Here is a 25,589-nt window from a genome sequence, read left to right on the forward strand (position 1 = left end):
AGGCTGGAGATGAGGCCTGGGGGGGTGTTTAAAATGATTGCTTAGCATGTCTGAAGAATTTGGGTTGATTCCCAGCACCACTAAAAGAAACTATGTATATAGTTTATATTTCCTCGTAATAAAAATATCCTAATTACACTTTCCAGGTCTGAGCACATGAACAGAAAGTAACGTTCTAAAAACTTTAGTCAGAAGTGATAGAGGAAAAAAACAACCCGTAATATACATTCTTGTTTGTTTCTCATTCAGCAGTTTTTAAAATACTCAGATAGTAAGGAAACCACCATTATGTCCGCAGTCAGTGAAGTAAACGTGGACATCCAAGATTTCCTGATAAGCATCAATTTGGAGCAGTACTTCTTACATTTCCAGGAATTTGGTTTTTATACTGTGAAGGACTGCGCAACAATAAATTACAATGTGCTACATCAAGTTGAAATATCACCTACGGAAGGCAAAGGACACTGTGGTTAGGACAAAACGGCAACCAACAGATTGGGAAAAGATCTTTACCAATCCTACAACAGATAGAGGCCTTATATCCAAAATATACAAAGAACTCATGAAGTTAGACCACAGGGAGACAAATAACCCTATTAAAAATGGGGTTCAGAGCTAAACAAAGAATTCACAGCTGAGGAATGCCAAATGGCTGAGAAACACTTAAGAAATGTTCAACATCTTTAGTCATAAGGGAAATGTAAATCAAAAGAACCCTGAGATTTCACCTCACACCAATGAGAATGGCTAAGATCAAAAACTTAGGTGACAGCAAATGCTGACGAGGATGCGGAGAAAGAGGAACACTCCTCCATTGTTGGTGGGATTGCAGACTGGTACAACCATTCTGAGAATCAGTCTGGAGTTTCCTCAGAAAATTGGACATTGAACTGCCTGAGGATCCAGCTATACCTCTCTTGGGCATATACCCAAAAGATGCCCCAACATATAAAAAAGACACGTGCTACACTATGTTCATCGCAGCCTTATTTATAATAGCCAGAAGCTGGAAAGAACCCAGATGCCCTTCAACAGAGGAATGGATACAGAAAATGTGGTACATCTACACAATGGAATATTACTCAGCTATCAAAAACAATGACTTTATGAAATTCGTAGACAAATGGTTGGAACTGGAAAATATCATCCTGAGTGAGCTAACCCAATCACAGGAAAACACACATGGTATGCACTCACTGATAAGTGGCTATTAGCCCAAATGCTGGAATTACCTTAGATGCCTAGAACAAATGAAACTCAAGACGGATGATCAAAATGCGAATGCTTCACTCCTTCTTTAAAAGGGGAACAAGAATACCCTTGGCAGGGAATAGAGCGGCAAAGATTAAGACAGACACAGAAGGAACAACCATTCAGAGCCTGCCCCACATGTGGCCCATGCATATACAGCCATCCAATTAGACAAGATGGATGAAGCAAAGAAGTGCAGGCCAACAGGAGCCGGATGTAGATCTCTCCCGAGAGACACAGCCAGAATACAGCAAACACAGAGGCGTATGCCAGCAGCAAACCACTGAACTGAGAATAGGACCCCCGTTGAAGGAATCAGAGAAAGAACTGGAAGAGCTTGAAGGGGCTCGAGAGCCCATATGTACAACAATGCCAAGCAATCAGAGCTTCCAGGGACTAAGCCACTACCTAAAGACTATACATGGACTGACCCTGGACTCTGACCTCATAGGTAGCAATGAATAGCCTAGTAAGAGCACCAGTGGAAGGGGAAGCCCTGGGTCCTTCTAAGACTGAATCCCCAGTGAACGTGATTGTTGGGGGGAGGGTGGCAATGGGGGAGGATGGTGAGGGGAACGCCCATAAAGAAAGGGAGGGGGGAGGGGGATGTTTGCCTGGAAACCGGGAAAGGGAAAAACACTCGAAATGTAAATAAGAAATACTCAAGTTAATAAAAAAAAAAAAAAAGAAATATCACCTACGGGACACCATAGGAGGATACTTAAACAGTTGCAAATGATCTTTTCAAAGAAACAAGACTTCCCAATATATGCAAATGTTTATAAGACAAAGAACAGCAGCACCCCAAGAGAACAACACAGTGCTCTGTCTTCCAGCAGCAACACCTGCATAGATTTTTCTGATTCTGTTACTGTTCGTAGACCTGGCCCGGCACCATCAGAGATGGTTACAACCAGTGTCCTTAGTGAAGGAAACTGTCATTCTTCTACATCAAATGATAAGCTATCTCTTTCTTCGAGTGACCTTCCCTGTCCAGAAGAAGAGCTACACCAGAATGTGGATTTTTCGCAAGATTCTTTATTTGGTCGTGTAAATGTTAAAATAGATTCCTTGATTACCCAGCAGGCTGTCGAGCATGCAGCAGGAGAAGAACAAACACAAAAAGTCAATTTGGTGTCAGAAGATTCTAGCAAGGCACTTAGCACAAACACTGAAAGTTTTCCCTCTGTGGACTATCTAGCATCAGAGACACACTCTGGAAATGGAACTAACAGCATATTAGAAAGCTTCCTGCCATCCCCATTCTTCCAGTTTCAAGGAGAGATGGTTGTGAATGAACTGTATGTTCCATCCTCAACAGTCCACAGCCCCATGAGAAGCCGGAGAAAGTTGGTGACCAGACCTTCTTAATCGTTTCTGCTGAGACATTGCCGTGTACCAGAGATCCCAGGGTCAACAAAATCAATTTCATGGAAGTAAGCTTTTGGAGAGAAACTTTGTGTATTCAATATGGGAGAATTTATTAACGTTTACCAACAATGTTTTCACTGTTTCTTTCTAGGGATGCCCTCTGTACATTCGACTTCTATACCAACTTATTCATTGTTCTTCCTTCAGACTTTTACCCCACTGTGTTCTTTGCAACACAGCCATCATTTTCCATTTGGACCACTGGAATGCTTTTTTATTTGAAATAGATGCTGAAAACACATGTGTATATAATTATACATCAACTATATGCAATAGAAACCTGTTTATTATTTGAAAATTCTACTAGAGTTGTGCTGAAGTCCACGGGGGCTCCCTCCTCTGACTGCCACTCTGCCTGCCTCCCCTAAGCCAAACGTCATAAGGAACATCCAGATTAGAAATCTTCCCTTCATGTATCCTGTTCTTCTGTCCATTGAGTCACCAAATGGCTAGTTCTGAGCTAGCTTCTTGCTATCTCCTGAACTCCAATGCCTGGCTACCTTCACTACGAATGCTATTCTAAGGACATCCAGGCTAAAGCCTTCCCCCACTACTCCCAATTCCCTGCCCTCTCTCAAGATATAGCAAAATTTTCACGAAGCAAATCTAAGTATCTTGGTGAATTCAGTAGATTCCCAATAGGATGTACATGTAATAAGGGTACTCTTCAATATATAGCCAAATTTTTACGATATGAATCACAGTTTCTTTGTAAATTCAGGTAGTTCCTATTAGCAGGCACTTGTAATAAGTGTACTTTTAAAGATTAATAAAAATTTTCACGAGCCAAATCTCAGTACCTGGCGAATTCCGTTACTTCCCAATAGGCCGCGATAGTAATAGGTGGACATGTCGGGATATAGAAACATTTTCACAAATGGAATCAAAATTTCTGGGTGAATTCAGTGAGTTCCCAATAGGACATGCTCGTATAAGTGTAGTTTTCAAGATATAGCAAAATTGTCACGAACCGAATTTAAGTATCATTGCGAATTCATTAGTTTTCCAGTAGGACATGCTTGTAATAAGGGTACTATTCAAGATACAGCAAAATTTGACGAACTGAAACACAGTTTCTTTGTGAATCTATGTAGTCCCCTTAGCAGGCTCTAGTAATACGTGTAGTTTTTAAGATTTATCAAAATTTTCACGAGAAGAATACCACTTATTGGCGAATTCAGTTAGTGCCCATAGGCCGCAATAGTAGTAATAGGACTTTTCAGGGTATAGAAAAATTTTCATAAATGGAATCAATATTTCTTGGTGAATTCAGTGAGTTCCCAGTAGGACATGGTTGTATAAGTGTACTTTTCAAGATATAGCAACATTTTCACTAGTGGAACCTTAGTTTCTTCGCGAATCCAGTTACTTCTCAATAGGAGCCCTTGTAATAAGTGTACTTTGAAAGATTTAGCAAAGTTTTCTAGAACCGAATCAAAGTATCTTGGTGAATTCTGTAGGTTTCCAATAGAAGTTACATGTAATGAGGGTACTCTTCAAGATACAGCAAAATTTTAATGTACTGAACACAGTTTCTTTCTGAATTCAGGTCGTTCCCATTAGCAGGCTCTAGTAATAAGTGTACTTTTAAAGATTTATCAAAATATTCACGTGCCGAACCTCAGTTACTTGGTGAATTCAGTTGCTTCCCAATAGGATGTGATAGTAATAAGTGGGCTTTTCGGGATACAGAAAAATTTTCACAGATGGAATCAAAATTTCTAGCGCAATCAGTGAGTTCCCAATAGGACATGCTTGTATAAATGTACTTTTCAAGATATAGCGTAATTCTCTCAAACCGACTCTAAGTATCATAGTGAATTCTGTAGGTTCCCAATAGTATGCGCTTGTAATAAGGGTACTATTCAAGATCGAGCAAAATTTTAACGAACTGAAAGACAGTTTCTTTGTGAATTCAGGTAGTTCATTAGCAGGCTCCAGTAATAAGTGTACTTTTAAATATTTATCAAATTTTTCACGAGCCGAATCAAGATGTAGCAACATTTTCACTAGTGGAATATTAGTTTCTTCGCGAATTCAGTTGCTTCTCAATGGGAGACCTTGTATTAAGTGTACTTTGAAAGATTTAGCAAAAGTTTCACGAACGGAATGTCAGTTACTTGGTGAATTCAGTTCATTCTCAGTTGGACACGCTTGTAATTAGTGTACATTTGAATATATAGCAACATTTTCACGCACTGAAACTCAGTTGCTCCTCAGATTCTGTTAGTTCCCAATACTACGTTTTTGTAGTAAGTGTACTTTTAAAGATTTAGCTACATTTGACAAATGGGATCTCAGCATCTTCCAAAATCAGTGAGTTGCCAATAAGACAAGCTTGCTATAAGGGTACATTTCAAGATATAGCATCATTTTCATGAACCGAATCGAAGTATCATGCTGAATTCAGTAGGTTCCCAATAGGATGCGCTTGTAATAAGGGTACAATTCAAGATACAGTGAATTTTAAACGAACTGAAACATAGTTTCTTTGTGAATTCAGGTAGTTCTCATTAGCAGGCTCTAGTAATAAGTGTATTTTTAAAGATTTATCAAATTTTTCACGATCCGAATCTCAGTTACTTGGCGAATTCAGTTAGTTCCCAATAGTCCGGGACAGTAATAAGTGGACTTTTCGGAATATTGAAAAATTTTCACAAATGGAATCAAAATTTCTAGGCGAATTCATCGAGTTCCCAATAGGACATGCTTGTATAAGTGTACTTTTCAAGATATAGCATTTTCACGAACCGAATAGAAGTATCATGGTGAATTCAGTAGCTTCCCAATAGGATGCGCTTGTATTCAGGGTACTATTCAAGATACAGCAAAATTTTAACGAACTGAAAAACAGTTTCTTTGTGAATTCAGGTAGTTCCTAGTAGCAAACTCTAGTAATAACTGTACTTTTAAAGATTTATCAAAATTTTCACGAGCAGACTCTGTTTCTTGGCGAATTCATTTAGTTCCCAATAGGCCGCAATTGGAATAAGTGGACTTTTCGGGGTATCAAAAAAATTTCACAAATGGAATAAAAGGAGTTTCCAATAGGACATGCTTGGACAAGTGTAGTTTTCGAGATATAGCATCATTTTCACGAACCGAACAGAAGTATCATGGTGAATTCAGAAGCTTCCCAATAGGATGCGCTTGTAATCAGGGTACTATTCAAGATACAGCAAAATTTTAACGAACTGAAACACAGTTTCTTTATGAATTCAGGTAGTTCCCATTAGCAGGTTCTAGCAATAAGTGTCCTTTTAAAGATTTATAAAATTTTCACGTGCCGAATCTCAATTACTTGGCGAATTCAGTTAGTTCCTATAGGCCGCGATAGTAATAAGTCGACTTTTGTGATGTAGAAAAATTTTCACAAATGGAATCAAAATTTCTAGGCGAATTCAGTGAGTTCCCAATAGGACATGCTTGTATAAGTGTACTTTTCAAGACATAGCATCATTTTCACGAACCGAATCTAAGTATCATGCTGAATTCAGTAGGTTCCCAAATGGATGCCCTTGTAATAAGAGTACTATTCAAGATACAGCAAAATTTTAACGAAGTGAAAGACAGTTTCTTTATGAATTCAGGTAGTTCCCATTAGCAGGTTCTAGTATAAGTGTCCTTTTAAAGATTTATCAAAATTTTCACGAGCCGAATCTCAGTTGCGTTGTGAATTAGGTTAGTTCCCAATATGCCGAGATAGTGATAACTGGACATTTTGGGATATAGAAAAATTTTCATCAATGGAATCAAAATTTCTAGGCAACTTCAGTGAGTTCCAAATAGGACACGCTTGTATAAGTGGAATTTTCAAGATATAGCGTCCATGACCTGAAAGAGAGTCGCCAGGAGTGCCTACACACATGAGATTAGAGAGAAGACCAGCTCTTCTCCATCAAACAACCCACATGGAGGCTTCCATTCTCACAAACTTAGGAGCAGCTTTCCGTTCCCTTATCTGGCAGAAAGAAAACAATCTATAAAAACGTTGACAGAGAGACACACAGGAGGGTAAATCCATGGTCAGAAACAGGAAGACAAGATAACTCAAGAGACAATCTGATGGCAAGAGGTAAGCACAGTAACCTAAGCAACCGACAGAAAGACTACTTGGCATCATCGGAGTCTAGCTCTCCCTCAAAATCAAATACTCGATATTCGAACAAACAGGGAAAGTAAAATTTGCATTTAATATCATGATGATTATTGCGGACTTCAAGAAAGACATAAATAAACCCCTTAAAAAATACAGAATAAAACAGATAAACAAATAGAAGCGCTTAAAGAGGAAACACAAAGTCTGTTGAAGAATTACAGGAAAACACAACCAGACAGGTGAATGTATTGAACAAAACCCTCCAGGATTTAAAAATGGAAATAGAAACAATAAAATGCACAAAGGGAGATAACCCTGGAGATAGAAAAACAAGTAGAGAGATCAAGAGATATAAATGAAACCATCATAAACAGATTACAAGAGATAGAAGGGAGAATCTCAGGGGCAGAAGATACCATCGAAAACATTGACAAAACCGTCAATGATAATGTAAAATACAAAAAGTTCCTAAGCCAAAGTGTCCAGGAAATACAGCACACACTGTGAAGATCAATCCTTTGGATAATAGGTATAGAACAGAGTGAAGACTCCCACTTAAAAGGCCGGTAAAATTTTTCAACAAAATTATAGGAGAAAGCTTCCCTAACCTAAAGAAAGAGACACCCATAAACATAAAATAAGTGTACAAAATTCCAAATAGATTGGACCAGAAAAGAAATTTCTTCTCTCATATAATACTCAAAACACAAAAGCAAAAACAAAGAAAGAATATTAAAATTGTTAGGGAAAAAGACAAGTAATATGTAAAGGCAGATGTGTAAGAATTATACCAACTTCTCACCAGAGAGTATGAACGGAAGAAGATCTGTTGCAGATGTGATGCAGAACCTAAGAGAACAGAAATGCCAGTCCAGGCTACTATATCCACCAAAACTCTCAACAGAGATGGAGAAACCAATATATCCCATAACAAAACCAAATTTACACAATATCTTTCTAAAAATCCTGGCTTCCAATGGATAACAGATGGAAAAACTCTAAAATAAGGAGTTAAACTATACCCTAAAAAGTAAGAAAAATATCTTCTGGGAACAAATCCAAGAGAGACAAACAAAAAAAAAAAATAAATGAAATAAAAAAATAAAATTAAAAAAATTTAAAAAAGACCCGTTTTCCACCTCTACTAACAAAAACAGGAAACAGTAATCACTATTCCTTAATATCTCTTAACATCAATGGAATCAATTTCCCAATAAAAAGACATACACTAAAAGACTGTTGGCATAAACAGGACCCAGCATTTTGCTGCACAAAGAAATACACCTCAGAGACAGAGACAGACACTAACTCAGAGTAAAAGGCAGGAATACAATTTTATAAGCAAATATTCTGAAGATGAAAGCTGGAATAGTCATTCTAATATAGAATAAAATCGATGTTCAACCAAAAGTTATCAAAAATGATAAGGAAAGAAACCATATTCATCAAAAGAAAAATCCATCAATGTGAACTCTCAATCCTAAACATCTATGCTCCAAATGCAAGGACACCTACATTCATAAAAGAAACTACACTAAAGGTCAAAGCAGACATTGCACCTAACGCAATGATAGTAGGAGATTTCAACAGTCATGAAAGATGAGGAGATTGCACTCATCAAAGGAAAGATCATGGAAACAGAAGCTGAACAGGGACATTGAGAAACTGACAGAAAAACGCCAAATGGATTTAACAGAACATTTCTTCCTAAAACATATATATATATATATATATATATATATATATATATATATATATATATATGTATGTATGTATGTATATCAGCACGACATGGTACCTTTTCCAATATTGGCCATATAATTAGTCATAAAACAGGACTCAACAGATACATGAAGATTTAAATAATCCCGTGCATCCTATCAGATCACAATAGACTGTAGCTGGTCTTCAATATCAACAAATACAAGAGAAAGTCCCCATATACATCGAAGTTGAACAACTCTCTACTCAATGATAACTGGCTGTAAGAATAAATATAGATAGAAATCAAAGACTTTTGAGAATTTAATGATAATGAAGGCATAACATACGCAAACTTATCGGACAAAATAAAAGCAGTGCTTAAGAGGAAAACTCTGAGTTCTTCTGAAAAGAAACTGGAGAGATGATGCAGTAGCGGCTTGACAGCACACCTAAAAGTGCTAGAAATAAAGAAGCAAATATACACAAGAAGAGTAAAAGTCAGGAAATAATCAAATTCAGGACTGAAATCAAACAAGTACAAACAAAAAGGGCTATACAAAGGTCAACAAAACCAAGAGCTGGTTCCTTGTGAAATCAACAAGATACAGAAGCTCTTAGCCAGAATAATCAAAGGGCACATATAGTGTATCCGAATTAACAAAGTCATAAATGAAAATGGAGACAACAACAGAATCTGAGAAAATTCAAAACAACATCAGCTCTTACTACAGAAGATTATATTCAACAAAATCCAAAAATATGGAGGAAATGGACAATTTTCTCAATAAATACCAGGTACCAAAGTTAAATTGGGAACAGATAAACCATCTGTACAGCCCCATAACTCCTAAAGTAACAGAATCAGTTATTAAAATTGGAGACTGCCATACCTGAGCAGAATATCTCTTGGTCATATACCCAAATATGCTCCAACATACAATACAGACACATGCTCCATTAGGTTCACAGCAACCTTATTTATAACATCCAGTAGCTGGAAAGTACCCATATTCTCTTCAACAGAGTAATTGTTATAGAAAATATTGTACATCTTCATAGTGAAATACTATTCAGCTATCAAAAACAATGAATTTATGCAATTCATCAGGCAATGAATGGAATTAAAAAATATTATCCCGTGTGAGCTAGCCCAATCACAGAAAAAAAAAATGGTATATACTGACTGATTATTGGATATTAGCTCAAAAACTTGTATTACGCAAGATATAATTCACAGACCACATGAAACACAAGAAGGATGATTAACATGCAGATACTTCAGTTCTTCTTAAAATGGGGAAAAATATTAATAGATAGGGATTTGTAGACAAAGTTCTGAGCAGAGACTGAAGAAATGGCTATTCTGAGCCTGCCCCTCATTGGTATACAGCATACATATGTACACACATATATACACACATATACCTACACCCACCAAACTAGAAAATATTAATGAACCCATGAAGAGCATACTGACAGGACCCTGATATAGTTGCTAGCAGCAAAGCACTGAAGTGAGAACAGGGTAAAAACTGGAGGAATTAGAAAAAGTATTGAAGGAGCTGAAGGGGCTTGCAACTCTGTAAGAATAACAATACCACCAACCGGAGCCCCCAGGGATGAAACCACAACCCAAAGGCTATACATGGATAGATCCATGGCTTGAGATGCAGATGTAGCAGAAAATGGACTTGTTGGGCACTACTGAAAGGAAATGCCATTGTTCCTGCCAAAGCTGGACCAGCAGTGTAGGGAAATATCAGGGGGGATGGAAAGGGGCCTGATTGGGGAGGGGGAAAGCCCTCAGAGAATAAGGAGAGTGAGGTGAGATAGGGGCCTTTTGACAGGAAACTAGGAAAGGGAAAAACATTTGAAACATAAATAAAAATATCCAATAAAAAATTACAAAAAACTATGTGTATTAGAAATCTTTTAAAATGTGTAAAACAGGTAATATACCACATAAATAAAATCACATTGGGAAAATGTTCTTGAATGATGATATAGAAATATGCTTTGATAAAATATAACAAGTATTGTAAACATCATGGGAAATTTGAGATGTAATGCACGAAATCTTGATCAGAACAATAGGATATTTGAGGGAGAAAAGATAATATAAATGGGAAAGGAAGAAGCTAAATTATGATTATTTGAAGATGATTAGGATTCTACTACACATAAAGAAAGTATATTTTTAAAAAAGCAAAACAAAATCATAACAAACAAAAACAAAAAAAACTTCCTAAAGTAAGTCCATTTCCTTTATACAAAAGAGAAACATATCAAAAAAGAAATCATGGAAATTAACACATTCAAAATATTCGGCAAAACATAATTGATATAAAATTAAATGAAAAGTAAAAAAAGTCTACACAGTAGTGGTGGTGCACATCTTTAATCTCAGCAATTGGGAGATAGAAATAGGGGTACCTCACTGAGGTCAAGGCCAGCCTAGTCCAGAGAATAAGGCTTTCACTGGAAAATGGCCATGGTTGATACATAAAGAAGCCCCATATCAAAAATAAAGAAAAAATGGAAAACAATTGGAAGAAGTTAGAAAATTATTTTAAAAATTAGGACATTTGAAGAGATACAGGATAATTGTAAGATTTCTCATGCTCAGGTATTTGTTTAATATTCTGAGAATAGTTATTTTAGAAAAATATATAATCAATAATTTTCAGTAAGTACCAATCCACTTTTTCACAGAAACTAAAAATAGAACTACATTCAATTTGTAATCACATGGACGAATGTAAAATCAAAAGAATACTGAAAAGCAGGATCATTGCTGGAAGTAACGCCTCCCACTTATTACATGATAATACAGATCTATAATAATTAAGATATCATACTAATCTAATATAAATATATACATTATTCAATAGCATAAAATTGTCAGGACAGACATAAGTCCACTCATGTATAGCCTGAATTTTACAATGTTACCAAGAAATACACAGTGAAAAAAAATACAGAATCCTAAAGATATTGTTCTGGTAAAATTAGGTAATTACATGTAGAAGGATGAGACTCACTCTTTACCTCTGATTGCAAACAAAATTAAATTTAGAGCACACCAAGAGTTAAAGTATAAGGCAAAATATTCTAAATCTGATAGATGGAAAATTAAGAAAAAGATATAAATTCGTTTTTTTTAAGAAGGACTTTTCCTTTTTGTGAGAATATGTTAAATTTACTTTCAAATGTTATCCCCTTTCCAGGTTTCCCATCTATAACCTTCCTATCCCATTCTTCTACCATATTCTATGAGGGTATTCCCCCACGCATCTAACTACCTCTTCCTGCATTCCTACCCTGACATTCCCCTACACTAAAGCATTGAGCCTTGGCAGAACCAAGGTCCTCTCCTCCCATTAGGGCCCAACAAGGCCATCTCCTGCTACATACGCAACTGGAGACATGGGTCTTTCCATGTGTACACTTTGAATGTTGATTTATTCTCTGGGTGTTCTGAATGGTTGATATTGTTCTTCTTATGGGTTGGCAAAAGCTTTCAGCACCTCCAAACCATTGTCTAACTCCTCCAGAGTGGATTCCATTCTCAATTCAATAGTTGGCTTTGAGCATCCACCTCTGTGTTTGTCATGCTCTGGCAGAGCTTCTCAGGAGACAGCAATATAAAGCACCTGTCAGCATGCACTTCTTGGCATGAGCAATATTGTCTGGGTTTGGTGGCTGTATGTATATGGGAGGGATCCATAAGTAAATGAACTGCTGGATGACCTTTGCTTCAGTCTCTTCTCCAAACATTGTCTCTGTATTTCCTCCTGTGAATATTTTTGTTCCCCCTTCTAAAGACTGAAGCATCTGCACTTTTTTTGTACTTCTTCTTGAGCATCATGAGGTCTGTGGATTGTATCTTGGATAATCTGAGCTTTTGGGATAATATCCACTTACTGGTGAGTGCATACCATGTCTTTTTTGTGTGTGTGATTGGGTTACCTCTCCAGGCTAATAATTTCTAATTCTATCCATTTGTCTATGAATTTCATTAAGTCACTGTTTTTAATAGCTGAATATTACTCCATTGTATAAATTTAACAAATTTTCTGTAACCAATCCACTTTTGAGGGACATTTGGGTTATTTCCAATTTCTGGCTATTATAAATAGGGCTGCTATGAACACAGTAGAGCATGTGTCCTTGTTATATGTTGGAGCAGCTTCAGGGGATATGCCCAGGAGTGTTATAACTGGGTCCTCAGGAGTACTATGTCCAATTCTTCATAAAGTTAGGGGGAAGCTGGACCCTCAGAAGTGCAGTCAGTCCTGAGAACACACAGGAGACAATTACTTTCTGCCCATATTCCTGACCCAAGAGGAAACAGGCTGGTACTCACATACCTATGCTCACTTGATCTTTGACAAAGGAGCTAAAATCATCCATTGGAAAATGGAAGCATTTTCAACATATGGTCCTGGTGCAACCATTGTCAACTTGTAGATGAAAAAAAAATTGCTCTGTAGAAAGCTTAAGTTCAAGTGGAACAAGGAACTTCACATAAAACCAGATAAACTCAAACTAAATAGAAGAAAAATCAGAGAAGAACCTCATGCACATGGGCACTGGGGAAAGTTTCCTTAACAGAACAATTTCTTATGCAATACGATCAAGAATTGACAAATGGGACTTCATAAAATTGCAAAGCTTCTGTAAGGCAAAAGACACTGAAATTAGGACAAAACAGCAACTAACAGATTGGGAAAAGGTTTTTATTAATCCTATGCCTTAATAGAGGACTAATATCCAAAACATACAAGGAACTCAAGAAGTTAGACTCCGGGAAATCAAATAACCCTCTTAAAATTGGGGTATGCAATGGCGAGACGGTCATCTCCAGTAGCGATGATGACTCCATCGTGCTCTATGACTGCCAGGAGGGCAAACCAAAGAGAATCCTGTACAGTAAGAAATATGGTGTGGACCTCATCAGATACACCCATGCAGCAAACACAGTCGTTTACAGCTCTAACAAAATAGACGATACTATTCGTTACTTGTCCTTGCATGACAATAAATACATCAGATACTTTCCTGGACACAGCAAGAGGGTGGTGGCCTTGTCTATGTCACCTGTGGATGACACTTTCATTTCTGGGTCTCTTGATAAGACCATTCGGTCTCCTAACTGCCAGGGCCTCATGTATCTACAGGGCAAACCTGTTTGTTCCTTTGATCCAGAAGGGTTAAGTTTTGCTGCAGGTGTCAACTCAGAAATGGTCAAACTTTATGACCTTCGTTCTTTTGATAAGGGTCCATTTGCTACCTTTAAGATGCAGTATGATCGGACTTGTGAGTGGACAGGACTTAAGTTCAGCAACGATGGCAAACTGATACTCATCTCCACCAATGGCAGCTTCATCCGCCTCATTGACGATTTAAGGGTGTGATGATGCACACATTTGGGGGTTATGCTAATAGCAAAGCTGTTACACTCAAAGCTTCGTTTACTCCAGATTCACAGTTTATTATGATTGGTTCAGAAAATGGCAAAATCCATGTGTGGAATGGGGAGAGTGGTATAAAAGTAGCTGTACTGGATGGGAAGCACACCGGCCCCATCACCTGTTTGCAGTTCAACCCCAAGTTTATGACCTTTGCCAGCGCCTGTTCCAACATGGCCTTCTGGTTACCCACCATTGATGACTGATCCTGACGCTTCTGGGCTATTTGTACAGTGAGGGCAGCCAACAGGAAAAAGTCTGAGGTGACTGAGATGACGGTGTTTGATTGATCATTTGACTGGGCCTGGAGAACATCTTCCCACGTGGCCTTCCCAGGGATGTGCTGTCCATCTTCTCTAAAGGATTACTATGCTGAGCGCCTTCAGGAGGACCCTTGGTGCTGCAGCTTCAGCTGGCACCCAGCCTTCCAGCTCTCACTGCGCCAGGCTCTTCAGAGTGTGACTAAACTTACGATCAGGACACAGTGGGGCACCTGAACCCCTTCAGTTGTGAATGTACTTGCTGCTGAGGAGCCAGTGAAGTCACCACTTCCTGCACATCCTTCTCACCCCAGAAATGCATGGGAAGCCGTGGTTCTGGTTTTGAGATGTTAGGGCAGCTCAGCACCCCTTGCCCTCACCCTGCATGTCTTGTTACTGGGTCTCCCTGTGTAATTAATTGTGGCATTATTCCACAACCATCATGTTTCTTAGGTGCCAAACATTTACAAAAATAAATCTTCATATACCTTGGAGTCAAAGAAAGGACAAGTACAGAGGACCGTGTCTGTCAGGAGGCTAGTCAGTATTCCTGCACAGGTGGGTGGGGCAGACCTTGGGCTTAGATGCTGGGTGACAAAGGCCCAAGAGTCTGACAGGGAGGGAGGGGTAGCAGGTAAATTCTGAGAGCTGAAAGGTTTAGCAGCCTGGTGCACTTCCCCCATCAAGACAATCCCACAGTCTCTCTTGTGGGGGATCCTACCGAGCTTGGCTTGTACAAAAGCAAAGTAGTAGTTTATTTTTGTACCTGAGTCACATCACGTTTTCCTGTGGGCCAGTATTCCACAATGAGTCTGAGTTGTTTACACTGATGCCTTCCTTCCCTGCCCACCACAAATCGTGTACATAGTCAGCAGATGAAACCCGTCTTCTCCAGCTCCTACCCGAGAGCTGATTCTAGGCCTGTGTTATATGTTCTATTTAGCCTTTTTATATATGACCCTTGATCTGTCTGTATTTGAACACTGTGTGTGTCCACTTACCTTTGTGCAGACGTGCACAATGTGTATGTGTATATGCCTATCTCATCTAGCTTATCAAGAGTTCGGCAGGAGAGGGAAGCCTGCAGCCGAGAATGACTTTGTGGATACTGTGTGCCACAATTTTTAGTCTTCTCCGTTAACCTTAGGGATATAACGTGAAGTAGAGCTTCTAGTGTTTGCTGTTTCATGGCAGCTAAGTGGGGGCCTTGGGTGACTCCCTTGTGCTCTCTAAGCCACACCACGGGGCCCTCTCTACAGTGTTATAATCTTTTGCCTGATTATGCTCTGTCTGCACCTGTATATGTGTGGCAGTCACTTTTGCATGGCTTCTGTGCCTGGCTTGTAGCATTTAGGACAGGGTGCTGGAACTACAGTGTTTTTAGTGTGTCAGAACTTAATAGGCCAAAAATAAGTCACTGTCACCTGCTGTATCTACACTGTTGCCCTTTTTCTTGCTTTTTCCTGAAAGACTTTTAGCTAGACCCAGACTAGATGAGTTGCAGTTGACCTTTCCTTCCCAGCATGGCAGCCTTAGAGTAGGACAAACGGCCGTCAAATACTGATGCAGCAATATCCCTGCACATCCAGAAATCAAGACCCAGCAGGCTGTGATTTGCCCAAGAGTACCCAGCTGTAGCGGGTGGCAGGCAGACCATCACTGCTTCTGTGCAGCAGCAGACAGCCTTCCAGTCACCAACGCTACTTTTTAAGCAATTACTTTTTGACTTGTTATTCCAACTGAAATAAGTTGGACTGATACTGAAGTCTGTAAGCACTGCTGAACACTCCTGCTATAAATGTCTGCCTTCACGGAGCAGACCACTGTAGGAACCAGGCAACCGGAGCTGTTACTGCCTACCTTCAGAGTTTAAATCCCATGTCTGAAAGACCCATTGAGGGCAAATGTCTAACTGTAGGTGAATATGGCTGCATGGCCTGAAAGTAGAGTGGCTTGCCTGACCACAGGAAGTCCTCTGAGTGTCCAGAGTTGAGGCATCATGCTTTTGGAAGGCATACTTTCTGCCCACAGCCTCTGCTGGGCCCTGTGGCCACAGAGCTGAGTTCTGAATTGAAAAGGTGCAACTGGAATTTACATGGTCACAGGGTAATAAGAAAGAGGGACAGCAGAGATGGCAGTTTGGGGGTATTTTCCTGGGACATATTCACTGTCCTCTGAAAGATCAGCCAGAGCCGCTGCACTATATGTGACAGCTGACACTGCACTGTTCAACCACCAGCCACTGGGGTATTTTTTAATAAATTATTCCCTGTTGTAATTGACAATTACTGCTTATGAAGGAAAATTGGGAGATCTTTAAGAACCAGTTTGCTATCCAATGGTACCATTGTTTATCTTGATGTTAAATGTTCCTTTAGATGTCTCTGTGCATAAACTTTGGTGTTTACATAGTTGTTATTCTACAGTACATACAATTGTGTCCTTTTTGTACTTAACATATAAACTTTTTTTTGCCATGTTAAAAAAAAAAGATAAAATTGGGGTATGGAGCTAAACAAAGAATTTTCATGTGAGGAATAATGAATGGCTGATAAGCACCTAAAGGAATGTTCAGCATCCTTAGGTATCAGGGAAATGCAAATCAAAACAGCCCTGAGATTCTACCTCACACAAGTTAAAATGTCTGAGATAAAAAAACTCAGGTAACAGCAGATGCTGGGGAGGGTATGAAAAAAGAGGAAGAGTCGTCCATTTTTGGTGGGTTCCTGCACTTGCCTCTTGCCATCAGGTTGTCTCTGGTGTTAGCTTGTCTTGCTGATTCTGACAGGGGCTTGTCTTCCTTGTATGCCTGTGTCAATATGCCTGTAGACCTGTTTTCTTTCAGTCAAATCTGGGAACAGAGTGCTGCTCTTTTGTGTGTGTGTCCTGAAGCCTGCAGGTGGATTGTTTGGTGGAGAAGAGTTGGTCTTACCTCTGCTCTAAGGTGTGTAGGTGCAACTTACTACTGGGTTTCAGTTCTTGGTGCTGGCAGAAACCCTAAAGGTCCTGCCCGTAATTGCACCTAGATCCCTGTGCCCAGAGGGCACAAATGGTACCAGACTGTTTCCTCAGGAATGTGAGCAGAAAGTAATTGTCTCCTGTGGGTTCTCAGGACTGTCTGCACTTCTGATGTCCAGCTCCACACCCCACCTACACCTCCACCCTCCACTCCCAATCCTACTGCCAAATAGTTTTTGATGTTTGGCTGTATTAGCCAGTGTTCTCTCCTATGTGAGTCTCTCCTTTTGATTTTACTGTGAGATAATTAATATCTTGATATTCTTTGGAGTAGACACCATTCTTATTGTGGCAATTTCCTTTTAGAATCCTCTGTAGGCCTGGATTGGTAGATAGATACTGTTTAATTTTTGATTTGTTGTGGAATATCTCAGTTTCTCCATCTATACTGATTAAGAGTTTTATTGTATATAGTAGCCTGGTCTCTTATTTGTGTTCTCTTAGTGTTTGCATGACCTGTGTCCAGGCTTTTTCTGCCTTTATGGTCTCTGTTGTGAAATCTGGTAAAATTCTAATAGGTCTGTCTTTACATACCCCTTGGGTTTTCCAACTTACTACTTCTAATATTCTTTCTTTGCTCAGTGCATTAGTTTTTTGATTATTATGTTATGATTTGATTTTCTTTTATGGTCTAATCTATTTGGTATTCTATAGGCATTTTGTATATTTATGGCCATCTTTTTTTAGGCTGGGGAAGTTGTCTTCTATGATTTTGTTGAAGACATTTTTGGGTCCTTTGACCTGGGAATCTTTACTCTCTTGTCTTCCTATCTTCTTAGATTTGGCCTTTTCATTTTGCCCTAGATTTCCTTTGCCTTATAAGGTTTTTTGTTTTATTTTTTTTTGAGGTATCTTATCAGACCATCTCTTCTATTTCTTGTATTCTCTTGTAGATGCTTGAATCTATGTTTCCTGACTTTGTTCCAAGATGTTCAGTTTCCAGGGTTGCTTTCATTTGTGCTTCCTTATTGTTTCTACTTCCATTTTTTAGGTTTGCACCACGTTGCTCAATTCCTTCACCTGAATGATTATGTTTTCCTGTATTTGTTTGAGAGATTTATTTGTTTGCTCTTTAAGAACTTCTGCCTATTTGTCTGTGTTTTTCAAAATTTCTTTCAGTGAGTTTATATCCTCCTAAAGAATTCCATTATCTTCATGTGATAGGATTTTAGGTCAGTACCCTAATTTTCACGTCTGTCCATGTATCTGAGGCTTGCCAGGGTGGGAGACCTTGGTTCGGATGATGCCAAAGTATATTGGATCCTACTGCTTATGATCTTGTGCATGGCTCTTGCTATCTGGATATCTCTGGTTTTGGTGTGGTTGTCTGACCATGCCTCCTGTTTCCAGAGGTTTCTGCAAGTCTCGTTGGATGGCTGTGACCCTGGCAGACCTTCTGGGAGGCCTTCAGAGTGTGGGATCTTCAGAGGGGCAAACAAGCAGCAAATCTGTTGCCCTGGATGCAGAGGATTTCCTGGAGGCTTTCAGGCAGTGGGTGGTCCTTTCTCCTGTGTGCAGCAGAGCTCTGGGGAGGTCTTTCAACTGTTTGGTCTTCAGAGGAGTAGTCAGGGTGATGATTTGCCCCATAGGAAGGTGTGGGTCAGGACTGCAATTAATTTTATTTTTAATCTTTATTATATATATTTCTTTACCTACAATTCAAATGTTATTCCCCTTCATGGTTTCCTGTCCATAAGCCCCCATTCTCTCTGCTTTCTCACATCCATAAGTGTATTCCCCCTATACATCCCTCTTTCTGCCCCCCATATTTCCTTGCACTGGGGTCCAACCATGGCAGGACCAAAAGCTTCCTCTTCCACTGGTGCCGGAAAAAGGCTATTGTCTGCTACATGTACAGTTGGAGCCCTGGATCAGTCCAAGTATATTTTTTGATAGTGGTTTAGTCCCTGGAAGCTCTAGTTGGTTGTCATTATTATTTTTAGGGGTTGCAAGCTTCCTCATGTCCTTTAATTCTCTAATTCTCACTGAGGAGGCCCTATTCTCAGTTCAGTGGTTTACTGCTAGCTTTGACTTCTGTATTGGATATGCTCTGGTTGTGTCTCCAGGGAGAGATCCACATCAGTCCCCTTTCAGCATGTGTTTTTTGCTACATTGATATCATCTAAATTTGGTGGCTGTGTGTGTGTGTGTGTGTGTGTGTGTGTGTGTGTGTGTGTGTAGAAACATGGGGCAGGCTCTGAATGGCCAATTCTTGAGACACTTCTCTAAACCTTGTTTCCATATCCCTTCCTATGAATATTTTTTCCCATTTTAAGAAGGAGTTGGAGCATCCAAATTTTGGTCATTGTTCTTCTTGAGTTTCCTGTTGTCTGTGGATTGCATCTTGGATAATTCAAGGTTTTTGTATAATATCCTCTTATCGATGAGTGCATACCAACTGTTTTTCTGTGATTGAATTACCTCACACAGGATGATATTTTCTATTCCTTGCAATTGTCTATGAATTTCATGAAGTCATTGTTTTTGATAGCTGAGTAGTACTCCATTGTGTAGATGTACCATATATTTGGAATCAATTTCTCTGTTGAAAGGTACGTGGATCCTTTCCAGCTTCCGGCTATTATAAATAAGGCTGCTTTGAACATAGTGGAGCATGTTCCTTTTTTGTATGTTGGAGCATCTTTTGGGTATGTGCCTATGAGAGATATAGCTGGGTCCTCAAGTAATGGAATGTCCAATTTTCTGAGTAACATCAAGACTGATTTCCAGAGTGGTTGTACCATTTTGCAATCCCACCAACAATAGAGGGGTTTTCCTCTTTCTCCACATACTCGCCAGAATCTACTGTCACCTGAACTTTTTATCATAGCCATTCTCAATTGTGTTAGGTGGTATCTCAGGGTTGCTTTGATTTACATCCCTGTGGAATAAGGTTGTTGAACATTTCTTTAAATACCTTTTGACCATTGGAAATCTTCAGCTAAGAATGTTTTGCTTATTCCTGTACCTCATTTTTAAACGGTTATTTGGCTCTCTGGAGTAGAACTTCTTGAGTTCTTTGCACATTTTGGATATTAATCCTCTGTCATATGTTGATTAGTAAAGATCTTTTCCCGAAATGTTGGTTGCCGTTTTTTCCTAATGATGGTGTCTTTTGCCTTTGACAGAAGCTTTGCAGATCCCATTTGTCGATTTTGGATCTCAAAGCATGGACCATTGGTGTTTTGTTCTGGAAAATTTCCCCAGTGCCTATGTGTTTGAGACTCTACCCCAACTTTTCTTCTATTAGTTTGAGTGTATCTGGTTTCATGTGGAGGTCCTTGATCCATACGCACTTAAACTGTGTATATGGTGATAAGAATGGATCAATACGCACTCTTCTACATGGTGACCCCCAGTTAAACCAGCATCATTTGTTGAAAATACTATCTTTCTTTTTTTTAATTTTTTTTATTAACTTGAGTATTTATTTACATTTCAAGTGTTATTCCCTTTCCCAGTTTCCGGGCCACCATCTCCCTAACTCCTTCCCCTCCCCTTCTTTATGTGTGTTCCCCTCCTCCCCCCATTCCCGCCCTCCCCCCAGCAATCTAGTTCACTGGGGGTTCTGTCTTAGCAGGACCCAGGGCTTCCCCTTCCACTGGTGCTCTTACTAGGATATTCATTGCTACCTCTGAGGTCAGAGTTAAGGGTCAGTCCATGTATAGACTTTAGGTAGTGGCTTAGTCCCTGGAAGCTCTGGTTGCTTGGCATTGTTGTTCATAAGGGGTTTCGAGCCCCTTCGAACTCTTTCAGTACTTTTTCTGATTGCTTCAATTGGGGTCCATTCTCAGTTCAGTGGTTTGCTGCTGGCATTCGCCTCTGTATTTGCTGTATTCTGGCTGTGTCTCTCAGATGCGATCTATATCTGGCTGCTGTCGGCCTGCACTTCTTTGCTTCATCCATCTTGTCTAATTGGATGGCTGTATATGTATGGGCCACATGTGGGGCAGGCTCTGAATGGGCGTTCATTCTGTGTCTGTTTTAATCTTTGCCTCTCTATTCCCTGCCAATGGTATTCTTGTTCCCCTTTTAAAGAAGGAGTGAAGCATTCACATTTTAATCATCCATCTTGAGTCTCATTTGTTCTAGGCATCTAGGGTAATTCAAGCCTTTGGGCTAATAGCCACTTATCAATGAATGCATACCATGTGTGTTTTTCTGTGATTTGGTTACCTCACTCAGGATGATATTTTCCAGTTCCAACCATTTGCCTACGAATTTCATAAAGTCATTGTTTTTGATAGCTGAATAATATTCCATTGTGTAGATGTACCACATTTTCTGTATCCATTCCTCTGTCGAAGGGCATCTGGGTACTTTCCAGCTTCTGGCTATTATAAATAAGGCTGCTATGAACATAGTGGAGCACGTGTCTTTTTTATATGTTGGGGCATCTTTTGGGTATATGCCCAAGAGAGGTATAACTAGGTCCTCAGGCAGATCAATGTCCAATTTTCTGAGGAACCTCCAGACTGATTTCCAGAATGGTTGTACCAGTCTGCAATCCCACCAACAATGAAGGAGTGTTCCTCTTTCTCTGCATCCTCGCCAGCATTTGCTGTCACCTGATTTTTGATCTTAGCCATTCTCACTGGTGTGAGGTGAAATCTCAGGGTTCTTTTGATTTCCATTTCCATTGTGACTAAAGATGTTGAACATTTCTTTAGGTGTTTCTCAGCCATTGGGCATTCCTCAGCTGTCAATTCTTTGTTTAGCTCTGAACCCCATTTTTAATAGGGTTATTTGTCTCCCTGTAGTCTAACTTCTTGAGTTCTTTGTATATTTTGGATATAAGGCCTCTATCTGTTGTAGGATTGGTAAAGATCTTTTCCCAATCTGTTGGTTGCCGTTTTGTCCTAACCACAGTGTTACAGAAGCTTTGCAGTTTTATGAGATCCCATTTGTCGATTCTTGATCTTAGAGCGTAAGCCATTGGTGTTTTGTTCAGGAAATTTTTTTCCAGTGCCCATGTGTTCCAGATGCTTCCCTAGTTTTTCTTCTATTAGTTTGAGTGTATCTGGTTTGATGTGGAGGTCCTTGATCCACTTGGACTTAAGCTTTGTACAAGGTGATAAGCATGGATCGATCTGCATTCTTCTACATGTTGCCCTCCAGTTGAACCAGCACCATTTGCTGAAAATGCTATCTTTTTTCCATTTGATGGTTTTGGCTCATTTGTCAAAAATCAAGTGCCCCTAGGTGTGTGGGTTCATTTCTGGGTCTTCAATTCTGTTCCATTGGTCTATTTATCTGTCTCTTTTCCAATACCATGCAGTTTTTATCACTATTGGTCTGTAATACTGCTTGAGTTCAGGGATAGTGATTCCCCGTGAAGTCCTTTTATTGTTGAGGATAGTTTTAGCTATCCTGGGTTTTTTGTTATTCCAGATGAATTTCCAAATTGTTCTGTCTAACTCTTTGAAGAATTGGATTGGTATTTTGATGGGGATTGCATTGAATCTGTAGATTGCTTTTGGTAAAATGGCCATTTTTACTATATTAATCCTGCCAATCCATGAGCATGGGAGATCTTTACATCTTCTGAGGTCTTCTTCAATTTCTTTCTTCAGAGTCTTGAAGTTCTTATTGTACAGATCTTTTACTTGCTTGCTTAAAGTCACACCGAGGTGCTTTATATTATTTGGGTCTATTATAAGGGGTGTCGTTTCCCTAATTTCTTCTCAGCTTTTTCTCTTTTGTGTAGAGGAAGGCTACTGATTTATCTGAGTTAATTTTTTACCCAGCCACTTTGCTGAAGTTGTTTATCAGCTTTAGTAGTTCTCTGGTGGAACTTTTGGGATCACTTAAGTATATTATCATATCATCTGCAAATAGTGATATTTTGACTTCTTCTTTTCCAATCTGTATCCCTTTGATCTCCGTTTGTTGTCTGATTGCTTTGGCTAGAACTTCAAAAACTATATTGAATAAGTAGGGTGAGAGTGGGCAGCTTGTCTAGTCCCTGATTTTAGTGGGATTGCTTCAAGTTTCTCTCCATTTAGTTTAATGTTAGCAACTGGTTTGCTGTATATGGCTTTTACTATGTTTAGGTATGGGCGTTGAATTCCTATTCTTTCCAGGACTTTTATCATGAAGGGGTGTTGAATTTTGTCAAATGTTTTCTCAGCATCTAATGAAATGATCATGTGGTTTTGTTCTTTAAGTTTGTTTATATAATGGATCACGTTGAAGGTTTTCCATATATTAATCCAACCCTGCATGCCTGGGATGAAGCCTACTTGATCATGGTGGATGATTGTTTTGATGTGCTCTTGGATTCGGTTTGACAGAATTTTATTGAGTATGTTTGCATCGATATTCATAAGGGAAATTGGTCTGAAGTTCTCTTTCTTTGTTGGGTCTTTGTGTGGTTTAGGTATAAGAGTAATTGTGGCTTCATAGAAGGAATTCGGTAGTGCTCCATCTGTTTCAATTTTGTGGAATAGTTTGGATAATATTGGTATGAGGTCTTCTATGAAGGTCTGATAGAATTCTGCACTAAACCCGTGTGGACCTGCGCTCTTTTTGGTTGGGAGACCTTTAATGACTGCTTCTATTTCCTTAGGAGTTATGGGGTTGTTTAACTGGTTTATCTGTTCCTGATTTAGCTTTGGTACCTGGTATCTGTCTAGGAAATTGTCCATTTCCTGCAGATTTTCAAGTTTTGTTGAATAATAGCTTTTATAGTAAGATCTGATGATTTTTTGAATTTCCTCTGAATCTGTAGTTATGTCTCCCTTTTCATTTCTGATTTTGTTAATTTGGACACAGTCTCTGTGTCCTCTCGTTAACCTGGCTAAGGGTTTTTGTATCTTGTTGATTTTCTCAAAGAACCAAATTTTGATTCTGTTGATTCTTTCTACGGTCCTTTTTGTTTCTACTTTATGATTTCAGCTCTGAGTTTGATTATTTCCTGCCTTCTACTCCTCCTGGGTGTATTTGCTTCTTTTTGTTCTAGAGCTTTTAGGTGTGCTGTCAAGTTGGTGTCATATGCTCTTTCCTGTTTCTTTCTGCAGGCACTCAGCACTATGAGTTTTCCTCTTAGCACAGCTTTCATTGTGTCCCATAAGTTTGGGAATGTTGTACCTTCATTTTCATTAAATTCTAAAAAGTCTTTAATTTCTTTCTTTATTTCTTCCTTGTCCAGGCTATCATTAAGTAGAGCATTGTTCAATTTCCACGTATGTGTGGGCATTCTTCCCTTATTGTTATTGAAGATCAGCTTTAGCCCGTGGTGGTCTCATAGGATGCATGGGATTATTTCTATCTTTCTGTACCTGTTGAGGCCCGTTTTTTGACCAATTATATGGTCAATTTTGGAGAAAGTACCATGAGGAGCTGAGAAGAATGTATATCCTTTTGCTTTAGTATAGAATGTTCTATAAATATCTGTTAAGTCCATTTGGCTCATGACTTCTCTTAGTCTGTCTACGTCTCTATTTAATTTCTGTTTCCATGATCTGTCCTTTGATGAGAGTGGAGTGTTGAAATCTCCTACTATTATTGTGTGAGGTGCAATGTGTATTTGGAGCTTTAGTAAGGTTTCATTTACGTATGTAGGTGCCCTTGTATTTGGGGCATAGATATTTAGGATTGAGAGTTCATCTTGGTGGATTTTTCCTTTGATGAATATGAAGTGTCCTTCCTTGTCTTTTTTGATGAATTTTAGTTTAATATTGATTTTATTAGATATTAGAATGGCTACCCCAGCTTGCTTCTTCCGAACATTTGATCGGAAAATTGATTTCCAGCCTTTCCCTCTGATATAGTGTCTGTCTTTGTCTCTGAGGTGTTTTTCCTGTAGGCAGCAGAATGCAGGGTCCTCGTTGAGTACCCAGTTTGTTAATCTATGTCTTTTTATTGGGGAGTTGAGGCCAGTGATGTTGAGAGATATTAAGGAATAGTGATTATTGCTTCCTGTTATATTCATATTTGAATATGAGGTTATATTTGTGTGCTTTTCTTCTCTTTATTTTGTTGCCAAGATGATTAGTTTCTTGTTTCTTCTAGGGTATAACTTGCCTCCTTATGTTGGGCTTTACCATTTATTATCCTTTGTAGTGCTGGATATGTAGAAAGATATTGTTTAAATTTGGTTTTGCCATGGAATATCTTGGTTTCTCCATCTATGTTAATTGAGAGTTTTGCAGGATACAGTAACCTGGGCTGGCATTTGTGTTCTCTTAGGATCTGTATGACATCTGTCCAGGATCTTCTGGCTTTCATAGTCTCTGGCGAAAAGTCTGGTGTGATTCTGATAGATCTGCCTTTATATGTTACTTGACCTTTTTCCCTTAGTGCTTTTAATATTCTTTCTTTATTTTGTGCATTTGGTGTTTTTACTATTATGTG

At 39.0% G+C, this 25,589-nt stretch overlaps 1 pseudogene; it reads left to right on the forward strand.

Moving 5' to 3' along the window:
- Nucleotides 1-1,986: 1,986 nt before the first annotated feature.
- On the forward strand, nucleotides 1,987-14,403 carry LOC148001348 (WD repeat-containing protein 82 pseudogene; annotated as a pseudogene).
- The last annotated feature ends 11,186 nt before the right edge of the window (nucleotides 14,404-25,589 follow it).

The sequence above is a fragment of the Rattus norvegicus genome, chromosome 14, assembly GCF_021556685.1.
Source record: "Rattus norvegicus strain SHRSP/BbbUtx chromosome 14, alternate assembly SHRSP_T2T, whole genome shotgun sequence".
Lineage (NCBI taxonomy): Eukaryota > Metazoa > Chordata > Mammalia > Rodentia > Muridae > Rattus > Rattus norvegicus.